This window comes from Schistocerca cancellata, chromosome 3 (assembly GCF_023864275.1).
Source record: "Schistocerca cancellata isolate TAMUIC-IGC-003103 chromosome 3, iqSchCanc2.1, whole genome shotgun sequence".
NCBI lineage: Eukaryota > Metazoa > Arthropoda > Insecta > Orthoptera > Acrididae > Schistocerca > Schistocerca cancellata.
This window is the reverse complement of record NC_064628.1, coordinates 185,239,183-185,254,145: the sequence shown is the minus strand read 5'-3', so window position 1 is coordinate 185,254,145 and position 14,963 is coordinate 185,239,183.

The following is a 14,963-nucleotide window of genomic DNA, read 5'->3' as shown; positions in this document are numbered from 1 at the left end:
TCATATTTGTGTTAGTAGCAGAGTCAAAGGTATCATACAGAAGACATAAACTACACAGTACATTTTAGAAATAATGAAATGTAATCAACAGTAACAAGTGAAAAGCACTAAGTATTTTTTGTACGGAAAAAGGCCATGTCCATTGCGAAAGTACAAGTTGGTATAATTGAAATGCAACTCCTAAAAGAAGTCCAATGCCGGATATAATTATCGTATGGCAACCTAAGTGGGTAGACATGCTAATACGTTAATGCAGAACAGATTTGCGCTGGAAAAAAATTAGTTCCAATTATGGCCACCAGGAGCTGATCTGACGCTGTGAAGGCAAGAAAGACGTATAGAAATGTTTCCATATGTAATCGATTGGGCACGGTACTTGGGCAGGAAAGATCAAAGAAAGTGTAAAAATTATAATGTTGATTTCATTATTAACAGCCACTAACACAGTTTGCTCAATATGAGCATCAGAGACGACGAAGAGATGCTGCATCCGTAAAGCGATATGATCAGCATTTGCTCGCAGCATTTACGTTGGAATCTGAGCAATGTGTTCCTGTACAAAGGCCTTCAGATCAGCTAGAGACCAAACGGGTCCTTGGTAAGCGTGTTCTTTGAGATATACCCAGATCCCAAAGTCACATGGATTCATATCAGATGATCTTGCAGCCCATGCATCGGGAAAACCTGTGGAGATAATAATTTCGTGGAAGGTTACGTTAAACAGATCATCCACCGGGCGAGTGACATGAGCTGTGGCCCCATCTTGCATGAAGACAGTGCTTCTACAAGGCTGCGCTCTTCTACACATGCTGTACGAGGAGGTCGCTATAAAGTACAGACGTCATGGTACCCCTGACAGGCCCTCTAGGTATATTCTCTTCAAAGAAGAACGGACAAAGAATAATGGCGCTTATGAATTCGTGCTACACAATCACATACGGTTAATGCAAAGGTCTTCGTGCACAGCACGCGGTTTAACAGTACCCCAAATTCGGCAGTTCTGTGTATTACTACACCCTATAGCGTAAAATGTGTCTCATCACTCCATAGAAATTTCTCCTGCCACCCGTTATCAACATCGATCCGTGCCAGAAACCAAAGAGAAAATTCAGAACGTTGCTGCAGATCATAAGGTTTCACTTGCTGCACCGTCGGATTTTGTACGGGTACCAGTGTGAAGAAATTGATAAAATGTATGATGAGATAAAAGAAATTCTTCAGGTAGGGAAGGGAGACAAAAATTTAATAGTCATGGGTGAATGGAATTCGAGAGTAGGAAAAGGGAGAGAAGGAAACACAGTAGGTGAATATGGATTGGGGGTAAGAAATGAAAGAGGAAGCCATCTGGTAGAATTTTGGACAGAGCATAACGTAATCATAGCTACCAGTTGGTTCAAGAATCATAAAAGAAGGCTGTACGTGTAAGAATCCTGTAAATACTAGAAGGTATCAGACAGATAATATAATGGTAAGACAGAGATTTAGGAATCAGGTTTTAAATTGTAAGACATTTCCAGGGGCAGATGTGGACTCTGACCACCATCTGTTGCTTATGAACTGTAGATTAAAACTGAAGAAACTGCAAAAAGGTGGGAATTTAAGGAGATGGGACCTGGATAAACTGAAAGAACCAGAGGTTGTACACAGTTTCAGGGAGAGCACAAGGGAACAATTGGCAGAAATGGGGGAAAGAAATACAGTAGAAGAAGAATGGCTAGCTCTGAGGGATGAAGTAGTGAAGGCAGCAGACGATAAATTAGGTAAAAAAGACGAGGGCTAGTAACAGAAGAAATATTGAATTTAATTAATGAAAGGAGAAAATACAAAAATGCAGTAAGTGAAGCAGGCAAAAAGGAATACATACGTCTCAAAAATGAGATCGACAGGAAGTGCAAAATGGCTAAGCAGCGATGGCTAGAGGGAAAATGTAGGGATGTAGAGGCTTATCTCATTAGGGGTAAGATAGATACCACCTACAGGAAAATTAAAGAGACCTTTGGAGAAAAGAGAACCACTTGTATGAATATCAAGAGCTCAGATGGAAACCCAGTTCTAAGCAAAGAAGGGAAAGCAAAAAGGTGGAAGTAGTATATAGAGTAGAGAGTATATAGAGTTTCAGTATAAGGGCGATGTACTTGAGGGCAATATTATGGAAATGGAAGAGAATGTAGATGAAGACGAAATGGAGATACGATACTGCGTGAAGAGTTTGACAGAGCACTGAGAGACCTAAGTCGAAACAAGGCCCCGAGAGTAGACAATCTTCCATTAGAACTACTGACGGCCTTGGGAGAGCCAGTCCTTACAAAACTCTACCATCTGGTGAGAAAGGTGTATGAGACAGGCGAAATACCCTCAGACTTCAAGAAGAATATAATAATTCTAATCCCAAAGAAAGCAGGTTTTGAGAGATGTGAAAATTACCGAACTATCAGTTTAATAAGTCACAGCTGCAAAATTCTTTACAGACGAATGGAAAAACTGGTAGAAGCCGACCTCGGGGAAGATCAGTTTGGATTCCGTAGAAATACTGGAACACTTGAGGCAATACTGACCCTACGACTTAACTTAGAAGCTAGATTAAGGAAAGGCAAACCTACGTTTCTAGCATTTGTAGACTTAGAGAAAGCTTTTGACAATGTTGACTGGAACACTCTATTTCAAATTCTAAAGGTGGCAGGGGTAAAATACAGGGAGCGAAAGGCTATTTACAATTTGTACAAAAAGCAGATGGCAGTTATAAGAGTCGAGGGGCACGAAAGGGAAGCAGCGGTTGGTAAGGGAGTGAGACAGGGTTGTAGCCTCTCCCCGATAATATTCAATCTGTATATTGAGCAAGCAGTAAGAGAAACAAAAGAAAAATTCGGAGTAGGTATTAAAATCCATGGTGAAGAAATAAAAACTTTGAGGTTCGCCGATGACATTGTAATTCTGTCAAAGACAGCAAATTACTTGGAAGAGCAGTTGAACGGAATGGACAGTGTCTTGAGAGGAGGATATAAGATGAACATCAACAAAAGCAAAACGAGGATAATGGAATGTAGTCGAATTAAATCGGGGATGCTGAGGGAATTAGATTGGGAAATGAGACACTTAAAGTAGTAAAGGAGTTCTGCTATTTGGGACGCAAAATAACTGATGATGTTCGAAGTAGAGAAGATATAAAATGTAGATTGGTAATGGCAAGAAAAGCGTTTCTGAAGAAGAGAAATTTGTTAACAGCGAGTATAGATTTAAGTGTTAGGAATTCGTTTCTGAAAGTATTTGTATGGAGTGTAGCCATGTATGGAAGTGAAACATGGACGATAAATAGTGTGGACAAGAAGAGAATAGAAGCTTTCGAAATGTGGTGCTACTGAAGAATGCTGAAGATTAGATGGGTAGATCACATAACTAATGAGGAGGTATTGAATAGAATTGGGGAGAAGAGGAGTTTGTGGCACAACTTGACAAAAAGAAGGAACCGGTTGGTAGGAAATGTTCTGAGGCATCAAGGTATCACAAATGTAGCATTTTAGGGCAGCGTGGAGGGTAAAAATCGTAGAGGGAGACCAAGAGATGAATACACTAAGCAGATCCAGAAAGATGTAGGTTGCAGTAAGTACTGAGAGATGAAGAAGCTTACACAGGATAGGATAGCATCAAACCAGTCTCAGGACTGAAGACCACAACAACAACAACAACAACCAGTGTAAAATAGAGCGCAAAACTTTCCGTACTGTCGACCGTGGGATGGACAACTTTCGTGACGCTGTACGAGCACTAACATCACCTCGCGGTAAGTACTGATTGGTCTACCATCTTCTTTAAACTATTTAATGACATTTGGCCTCTCCTCAGGCATTTCAGCTGGCGATACTCGCAGTGCAGTACTGTAATTGCAGCCGTTCACATAGAACAGATTCTCTAACAGATCTCTATGCCTGTTCTCTAAAGCCACACAGTTCTCTCACGTTGTGGCTTTTCAAATAACAGCATGAAAGACATTACCGTCATGCAAACAGTGTACAGCGCCAGATCTGCACTTGGTCGCTAAAATGTAAAATTACCAGAGTCAATGGGTTCCATATTGACGCATTAGCTTATCTAGCAAGTTTCGCTGCCATACGATTATTACAAACCACGCTGGATCTTCGTGAGTAGTTTCCCTTTAATTGTAACACCTCGGCGTGATCTACTTCCAGAAACGTTGCACAGGTGGCCGGTGAGACGAGTACTGGCCAGTTACCATGAGAACACCGTTTCCGAGATCGAAGAATCTGCAGTCGTGTAGAATTTACTTGCAGTTAACAACGCCTATTCGAAGACTATTAGGTAACGTGAATTTTCTCCAACAATGTCTCTATTTGGCAGTCACCTCCTCTGTGGGTCGTGGACTTTATACATTTTGTTAGCGCCATGGAGAGCCTTACAGTAAAAGTCACGTCAGTTTGAAAGACCTACTTCGGCTTTAGAACCTCTTTCACTGTACTGGAACTCGTTAACTTGACTAGATAACATATTGTTCTTCCGTCTATTTCAAAAACACTAAATAATACCGATGCCCATAGGAAGTGGTATGTGAAATCCTGTGTTTTGTTTTTAACTTAAGTGTCCTTTATCATCATCAGCCTCTAATCTTTGTTAGGCGCCTCAATCGCCTCTATTTGAAGGGGAAAGTAAGGCCTAGGCAAGTGGGTATTCAACATCATTCGTTAATGCACATTTGAATTACAATTTATTAAAATTACAAAATTTCACATAATGCACCAAATCATCAAACTTAAAGGGATGGGCCCCAAAACTAAAGGGTATAGTTACCTGTTTGCAAACTGAGAGCACTTCAAAGTAAGGACTTTGAAATGATAAAATTTACCAAATGTTTTTACACCAATGAGCATTTGAGAGTAAAATTACATAACCTTAACGGCGTAGGCCTTTAAATAAAATCAAACTATAGTAAAAAGCTTTTAGCAGTCCGTGAAATAATTTTCATAAAGTCACGGTAACACCCAACTGAGCCTTAACTGGCATATCCAGTGACGTTTAAGTCAATCTAAAGAATGTTTTAAGAAAAGGTATATTCAACATCTGCAAAAAGAAATTTGATGGTGAAACTTTCAAAAACTACTCTGAGCATTCTCTTGATTTTATAAGCGGTTCTCACTGGGCGGTAGAACCCATGACATTCCACAAGAACGCGGTAAAGTAGCTGGTTTTATAACATACGCAAGGCTATTCCTGCCATCGGAGGTTCGAGTCCTCCATCGGGCATGGGTGTGTGTGTTGTTCTTAGCATAAGTTAGTTTAAGTAGTGTGTAAGTCCAGGGACCGATGACCTAAGCAGTTTGTTCCCTTTGGAATACACACACATTTGAACATTTGCAAGGCTATTATTACAAACGCAATAAAATTAACACATGGAATATAGTGTGACAGCAAACAGCTGAATCTCACACTCTGGAAATCAGACTTAGGGATTAGCTCCTTCCCTTCCTTTATTACTACTCTGTTTTAAAAAATACAAATAAAAAAGTCTTGCACACAATAAAATTAACACATGGAATACAGTGTGACAACAAACTGCTGAATTTCACACTCTGGAAATCAGACTTAGTGATTAGCTCCTTTCCTTTCTGTGTTGCTACTTCGTTTTAAAATATACAAATCAAAAAAAGTTTTGCATCACCCAGGTTCCCAGAACTCCTGAAGATATACGTTGACGGTGAGAGACACAGTTCCTTTCACTGTTCAGAGATGTCACTAAACCCGCCCTAAGATGTAAACAACCATGCATGACAGCGCCTATTAGCCGAACAGTTCCAGTCATTCCAGCAGGAAGGAGGTACACGGCTCGTGTTGTTTGTAGTTCCACCATGCCTAGACCGTCAATACCGCGGTCCGATCGCGTCGACATTGTCACTTTGTGCCAGGAACGGCTCTCAACAAGAGAAGTTTCCAGGCGTCTCGGAGTGAACTAAAGTGATGTTCGGACATGGAGGAGAGACAGAGGGACAGGAATTGTCGATGACATGCCTCGCTCAGGCCGCGCAGGGGCTATTACACAATGGATGACCGCTACCTACGGATTAATGCCTCGGAGGAACCCTGACAGCAACGCCACCATGTTGAATAATGCTTTTCGTGCAGCCACAGGACGTCGTGTTACGACTCAAACTGTGCGAAATAAGCTGTATGATGCGCAACTTAACTACCGACGTCCATAATGAGGTCCATCTTTGCAACCGCGACACCATGCAGCGCGGTACAGATGGGCCCAACAACCTGCCGAATGGACCGCTAAGGATTGGCATCACGTTCTCTTCACCGATGAGTGTCGCATATGCCTTCAATCAGACGTGTTTGGAGGCAACCCGGTCAGGCTAAACGCCTTAAACACACTGTTCAGAGAGTGCAGCAAGGTGGAGGTTCCCTGCCGTTTTGGGGTGGCATTATTTGAGGCCGACGTACGCCGCTGGTGGTCGTGGAAGGCGCCGTAACGGCTGTACGATACGTGAATGCCTTCCTTCGACCGATAGTGCAACCATATCGGCAGCATATTAGTGAGGCATTCATCTTCATGGACGACAATTCGCGCCCCCATTCTGCACATCTTATGAATGACTTCCTTCAGGATAACAACATCGCGACAATTCGCGCCCCCATTGTGTACATCTTATGAATGACTTCCTTCAGGATAACAACATCGCTCGAGTAGAGTGGCCAGCATGTTCTCCAGAGATGAACACTATCGAACATTTCTGGGATAGATTGAAAAGAGCTGCTTGTGGCCGATGTGAGCTACCAATCACTCTGAGGTATCTACTCTGAATCGTCGTTGAGGAGTGGGACAATTTGGACCAACAGTGCCTTGATGAACTTGTGGGTGGTATGCCACGACGAATACAGGAATGCATCAATGCAAGAGGACGTGCTACTGGGTGTTAGAGGTACCAGCGTGTACAGCAGTCTCGACCACCACCTCTGAAGGTCTCGCTGTATGGTGGTACAACATGCAATGTGTGTTTTTCATGAGCAGTAAAACGGGCGGAAATGTTGTTTATGTCGATCTCTATTCAAATTTTCTGTACAGGTTCCGGAACTCTTGGAAACGAGGTGATGCAAAACTTTTTTGATGTGTGTAGAAGATGAACGAGTAAAAATTCCTGATACCATGTGACATAACGGAGAACTACAATAAGGTAACATGAATGTGCTGCATTCGTAAGAAGTAGATTGTTTTTGCTTGCAAATTCCGCATCATGAGGCCTAGTGAAACAAACTTATTAACAGCTCATGGAGCGCTAAAAGCCACACCAAAGTTGTACGCTGATCACAACGGCAAAATTTAGTTATGGCCATAACACCTTATTCTCTCACTGAAGGATCAACGCAATAAATATCAAGCGTATGAGTAGAGTCAAGCAAGACTGGACCATGTCGAACAAATTAAGTGATTTAAGTAGCAAGATGATAATTATTGAGTATGAGATTCTCTCAGAGGCCCACTCAATGCACCTTGCAAGACACTTGGTTGGTGTAACATGTCAGAAACGTAGTTAGAACAGCACGGCTAAATGTAAGTAATAACTTCAAAAGCTTCTCACCGGCTTTTAACATAGAGAATTAAACATGCAGCTTGCAGTCCCACGGCAGCACGGAGAGAAAATTCTTACAAAGACGGCGGTTTGCAGCACCAGTCCTAAGGCCGCCGGGGGGTAGTCCCCTCTTCCCGCTATACCATCATCTACGGCGGTGCACGTCCCAAGCGCTCGTGGCTAAAAGCACAGCCATCAACCAGGGACTTCCAGGTGCCCCACATGCCCTGAGAGCTTTCCTGCTGGACCACGCCTCCCTCCTCGGCAGACTGCGTGCTAGAGAGGAGCTCACCAGAAACCTCTTAGAAGCCGGTCGTAGACGCCCTCTAACCAAAGATAAACGCCCACGAAAGCATGGTGCGGTAGGAAGATTCGTGACACGACTCTCTACGCTTATTCACTGCCATCCGTGAACACTTATAAGATTAGCTGGATGTTGGGACGAAATTCTTCTCTGTCTTGTTGGAGGAAAGAAGGAACAGAGTCCGTTAGTTTTTCCAGGATGGAGAAGCGATGTAGCACAGGATTTTGACTGGCTCCAGGGATCTCTTGCTGTAAGCGTCGAGAAGGAATACAGTGTATTCCTATGCCTATTTCTCGGGTTCTGATTGGTATAGTCCGTCATGAGGACGAGCATGACAGTGGGTTGGTCAGAGAGATATCCAATATCACGGGCGAGAAGTCGCGTTTGACAGAAGTCCAACGGGCGGATAGAAGCGAGGAGAGGTGGAATGAGATATGTTGGACGTAGGTGAACGCTGGTGAACGCTGCTGGTGAAAGTAGGTGAACGCTGCTGGAAGACTTCAGAGGTTGCAGCCACGCAGAGCTGCCGCTACCTGCAATCTGCGATGGTATATAATAGTAAGTCGGGTTTGCCAGAAGGTGGTCCACAGTGTAACTTGATAGAACCAGTGCTTTGTGGAATACAGAAAATTCTATGTTGCTCAATCTCTGTTTGCGTGTGAATACATACATAGTTAGTCAACATGACGCCATACTTACAGTTTCACAAGTGACCGTGCCGCTCTGTTACAAAAGCAGGGTCCAGCAGTGGTTCGTTCTGTTAGTGTCTGTCAGTGGTTTAGCTAACGGTACTATACTTTACTTTAGCTTCACCACTGCGATCTTAAATTGAGCTTGTTTAGTCGAACTTTCTGCTAATGTTTGTGCACATTCAGCCATGTTCATTATCGTGTTTAAAAGAGCATGTCTAGTGCCAGCACACCTAATGACACATCCAATATTTGAAATCATTCGTTTAATGCACAAAGGCCCCACTTGCTAATCCATTTGTGGATTATACTTCTTTCTGATAACGAATTGTTACAGGACAATAGTGCTTAGCGATCCACCATAAATTTATACTCAAATTTCATATCAAATATCCAAAACACTCCCAATAACAGTTTGTTGCGGACATTTTTAAATTACCTTGAGTGCAGGCCCAATGCAATCTTAGTAGTATTAACCAAATCTGTAAGTGCCAATACCATTTGAAAACGAACCCATCGTCTCCATAGTGCTGTACCGAATCAGCGTTATCTTGCGCAGGGTTAGTTTGAAAATATTTTCTCTTGATTTCAGGACTTGGATGCTTCATACTATAGGTTGAACCTAGTATAGCCGTTGCACTTGTGGTAGACGATCAACTAAGTACAGTAAAAGAGGGGATATCCGGTGGGAGACATTTATATGTTCTAGTAGGGCAGGATCCGTTGCCTGTTACTAGATCAGAAGTCACTATCGATTCCGCCCCCTATATACTCCAAATTTTATGCACCCAAGAGTTATCAAAAACGACAAGCTCCTTACATTGAAGGCGACCCAGAAAGGATAGTGTTTCCTGACACTTTCTGATTTCCGCAGTCAGGGCAAGAAAAGTAGAATAATTTAGACTTTAATTTATTAATGAAATGAATGTTTTTCTTTCCAGTAGGCGTAAGGCAATTCTGTTATGCCTAGTCTGTGTCATTCTGCGTCGTACTACAGTGCGGCATTGTTTGTGACGTTTCTTTTCATTTTTGTCCAGTGTTCGTATTTGTTTACGCAATCTGTGATTTAGTAGCACACTGATAACGGTTACATGGTAAAATTCATAACAGTGGGGGTTCAAATGGTTTAAATGGCTCTGAGCACTATGGGACTTAACATCTATGGTCATCAGTCCCCTAGAACTTAGAACTGCTTAAACCTAACTAACCTAAGGACAGCACACAACACCCAGTCATCACGAGGCAGAGAAAATCCCTGGCCCCGCCGGGAATCGAACCCGGGAACCCGGGCGTGGGAAGCGAGAACGCTACCGCACGACCACGAGCTGCGGACAACAGTGGGGGTTTAGGAAGTTAAATCGTCTATTAGTCTTAAAAGAGTAAAATGTAGCCATGAACGTTGCAACGAGATCGTGATCAAAAAGCTCTGCTTGAACAGTTTCTGAAGAGGCTGAAGTCATCAAACAATGGCGTTGGGACAAAGTTTTGTCAGCGCAGATGGGGCTGAAGCCTGTCCAATCAGTTTCCGCAAGCGTGTAGCGACAGAGAATGCCCGAGGGTACAAGGCACGCTAGAAACGAGGAATGCAATAGACATAGGTGTGGGAAGCTGTTCACCTTCCTGGTCCGGCCACAGGTTACAGCTCAGTCCTTCGAGTAGTAGAGTACGGGGCGAGGTCAGTCACAGGGCAAATTCCAGCGCTAGTGCTACAGTTTAATAGGCTGCAATCCCTGCTGAGGGATATAAAAATGCGAGGAGAGGATTCTTAAAAAAAATAGACGATACTTATAAAGAAGTGGAGAAAAATTCCCAAAAAAAAAGAGGGTACTTCCGAAACAACAGAAGAACTGCTCCAAGATCAGTTGCAGAGCGTTAAATCTGGATCAGGCACGATAAAGCAGTGGTGTAAGGAAATGATGAAAAACAATGCGAAAGTAGCAGGAAACCTCGAAGACCGAATTTGAGCCATCGACAACGATGGAGGAACCTGAGAGGAAATCCTTACAGTTGATCCGACCGTTACACAAGCATTGCTGGAGGAAGTCAATAAGGAACGAACAGAAATGCTACGAAAAGTCTGTCAGAGAGTGTCGAGATATGAGCAGGCTCTGGACCAAAATGATAATGAAATACAGACCAAAAAAACTTTCGCACCACCTTGGTTTCGAGAATTCCGGAAACTGTACAGAAAATTGGAATAGACATCAACATAAACATCATTTCCGCACTTTTTATGGTACATTAAAACCACAAATTGCGTGTTGTACCACCATACAGCGAAACCTTCAGAGGTGGTGGACCAGATTGCTGTACACACCGGTACCTCTAATAACAAGTATCACGTTTTCTTACATTGATGCATGACTGTATTCGTCGTGGCATACTATCCACAAGTTCATCAAGGCATTTCTGGTCCAGATTGTCCCACTCCTCAACGGCGATTCGGCGGAGATCCCTCAGAGTTGTTTGTGGGTCACGTCGCCCATAAACATTCCTTTTCAATCTATTCCAGGCATGTTCGAAAGGGTTCCTGTCTGGAGAACATGCCTGCCGCTCTAGTCGATCGACGCCCTTATCCTGAAGGAAGTCATTCACAAGATGTGCATGATGGGGCCGCGAATTGTCGTCCAGAAAGACGAATGCCTCGCCAATATGCTGCCGATATGATTGCACTATCGGTCGGAGGATGGCATTCACGTATCGCACAGCTGTTACGGCGCCTTTCATGACCACCAGTGGCGTATGTCGGCCCCACATAATGCCACTCCAAAACAGCTGGAACCTCCAGCTTGCTGCACTCATTGGACAGTGTGTTTAAGGCGTTCAGCCTGACCGGGTTGCCTCGAAACACAACTCTGACGATTGTCTGGTTGAAGGCATATGCGACACTCGTGGTGAAGAGAACGTGATGCCAATCCTGAGCAGTCCATTCGGCATGTCCTTGGGCCCATATATACCACGCTGCATTGTGTCGTGGTAGCAAAGATGGACCTCGCCATGGACGTCGGGAGTGGAGTTGCGCGTCATGCGACCTATTGCACACAGTTTGAGCCGTAGCACGACGTCCTGTGGCTGTACGAAAAGCGTTATTCAACATGATGGCCTTGCTGGCAGTGTTTCTAGGAGCCATAATACGTAGGTAGCGGTCATCCACTGCAGTAGTAGCCCTTGGGTGGCCTGAGCGAGGCATGTCATCGACAGTTCCTGTCTCTCCATATCTCCTCCCTGTCTGAACAACATGGCTTTGGTTCACTCCGAGACGCCTGGACACTTCCCTTGCTAAGAGCCCTTCCTGGCACAAAATAACAATGCGGACGCGATCGAACCGCAGTATTGACCGTCTAGGCATGGTTGAATTACAGACAACACGAGCTGTGCACCTTGTTCCTGGTGGAATGACTGGAACTGGTCGGCTGCTGGATCCCCTTCGTCTAATAGGCGCTGCTCATGCATGGTTGTTTACATCTTTGGGCGTGTTTAGTGACATCTCTGAACAGTCACAGGACTGTGTCTGTGATAGGGTATCCACAGCCAATGTCTGTCTTCAGGAGTTCTGGGAAACGGGGTGACGCAAAACTTTTTTTGATGTCTCTATGTAAAGTATCTGCCGAGGGTGAAGTTCTCACGGCTGCATTTGAACAGTTATCTGTACAAAAGGAGAAGTATTCTGACAGGATCTGTCTGTTAGAAGTAGCATAAGATGCAGTCTCTGCATCGTTTTAAAGAAAAATCGGGTAGAAATTAATAGGAGACATCGCGAAGCTTAGAATGAATTTCTCGGGTAAACCGTGTGTGATGAGGAATCGCGGGACACGCAAGAAGGTGAGCGTTCTTACAACGTTCAGGCAAAGAAAAAAGACGCCACAAAGCTCCTGACCTCAGTGATTTTGAGGAAAAACTGCCGTGAATTCAGACTCCAACAAAATAAGACAGTAATGCTTCAAAAGAATCTGTTGATGAGTTTGAAGACAATAAGAGTTCATTCATGGCCGGCTCGTACTGTGCGTTGGATTAAACCTTGGTTGATATTCTGTGTTTAGTCTCCCTTGGTTATCGCGATTATGCTTTTGTCCTCTCTTTCCACAGGTGGCAGCAGCAGTGTGTAACGCTAATTGCACCTTGAACTATCTTTGACCTGGCGCTTATCGTTTCCAGCTGGGTTGTGTGTAGGCTGTCGGGGGGTTGGTGTGGAGCAGCAAAGAAATCTTCATAGCGCCTGGTTTGGCCGCGCCCGCTGGCGGCCTCCATGTGGTGTCTGAGTGTGTGCTGCTGTTCCCATCGGTACGAGGTTCGTGGCTGACTGATCCTGGACATGAAAGTTGAGTTTTGACTTAATCTATCAGCAAGTAACGACTGTTCATATTGTGTCGTTTGGAGTTCGTTGTCGGCTGTTGGGATATTTCCGCGTGCGACAACGTGTGTTTTCAAGTTGGCAAATTTTAGCCACCCTCTGGTGGACTTTAACTGTACTTGGTTATTTGAATTGAAGTGCACCAGTTGAATCTTCTGCCTTGTGGCTGTTAACCCTCCGGTTTCCTGGCCTGGTCGTTACGAAAATTCAGGCAGTGTATTTTCCTCATCTTGTTGTCATTGTCCAGCACAGTGTGTATATACACTCCTGGAAATGGAAAAAAGAACACATTGACACCGGTGTGTCAGACCCACCATACTTGCTCCGGACACTGCGAGAGGGCTGTACAAGCAATGATCACACGCACGGCACAGCGGACACACCAGGAACTACGGTGTTGGCCGTCGAATGGCGCTAGCTGCGCAGCATTTGTGCACCGCCGCCGTCAGTGTCAGCCAGTTTGCCGTGGCATACGGAGCTCCATCGCAGTCTTTAACACTGGTAGCATGCCGCGACAGCGTGGACGTGAACCGTATGTGCAGTTGACGGACTTTGAGCGAGGGCGTATAGTGGGCATGCGGGAGGCCGGGTGGACGTACCACCGAATTGCTCAACACGTGGGGCGTGAGGTCTCCACAGTACATCGATGTTGTCACCAGTGGTCGGCGGAAGGTGCACGTGCCCGACGACCTGGGACCGGACCGCAGCGACGCACGGATGCACGCCAAGAGCGTAGGATCCTACGCAGTGCCGTAGGGGACCGCACCGCCACTTCCCAGCAAATTAGGGACACTGTTGCTCCTGGGGTATCGGCGAGGACCATTCGCAACCGTCTCCATGAAGCTGGGCTACGGTCCCGCACACCGTTAGGCCGTCTTCCGCTCACGCCCCAACATCGTGCAGCCCGCCTCCAGTGGTGTCGCGACAGGCGTGAATGGAGGGACGAATGGAGACGTGTCGTCTTCAGCGATGAGAGTCGCTTCTGCCTTGGTGCCAATGATGGTCGTATGCGTGTTTGGCGCCGTGCAGGTGAGCGCCACAATCAGGACTGCATACGACCGAGGCACACAGGGCCAACATCCGGCATCATGGTGTGGGGAGCGATCTTCTACACTGGCCGTACACCACTGGTGATCGTCGAGGGGACACTGAATAGTGCACGGTACATCCAAACCGTCATCGAACCCATCGTTCTACCTTTCCTAGACCGGCAAGGGAACTTGCTGTTCCAACAGGACAATGCACGTCCGCATGTATCCCGTGCCACCCAACGTGCTCTAGAAGGTGTAAGTCAACTACCCTGGCCAGCAAGATCTCCGGATCTGTCCCCCATTGAGCATGTTTGGGACTGGATGAAGCGTCGTCTCACGCGGTCTGCACGTCCAGCACGAACGCTGGTCCAACTGAGGCGCCAGGTGGAAATGGCATGGCAAGCCGTTCCACAGGACTACATCCAGCATCTCTACGATCGTCTCCATGGGAGACTAGCAGCCTGCATTGCTGCGAAAGGTGGATATACACTGTACTAGTGCCGACATTGTGCATGCTCTGTTGCCTGTGTCTATGTGCCTGTGGTTCTGTCAGTGTGATCATGTGATGTATCTGACCCCAGGAATGTGTCAATAAAGTTTCCCCTTCCTGGGACAATGAATTCACGGTGTTCTTATTTCAATTTCCAGGAGTGTAATTGGTTGTGGGCGCCAACATCTTCTACGTTGTTCCACTAAACTCCCTGTTGTGTGCTGGTCGGGTGAAGTGGAGGTTATCTTGTCAGTGGGTCCGTTGACTGTCTGTCGGTTGGTTGTCGTCGGATCGACAATGGTTGGGCCGACTGCCTGTCTCACCTAAGCGAGCGTTAGTGTTTGGATTCCAGGCCGAACCTCAGAAGTTCTGAGCACCCTTGGGTGTACTGCCTTTTATTGTTTGTTCTTGTTGTTTGTACTTGTATGGCTTCTAGCCAATTTTTAGATTAAGGTTGTTTTGCCCTTAAGGTGTCAGATGGTTTGGGCCTTTAGCCTTATTTAAGAACTGTTTTATGTAAA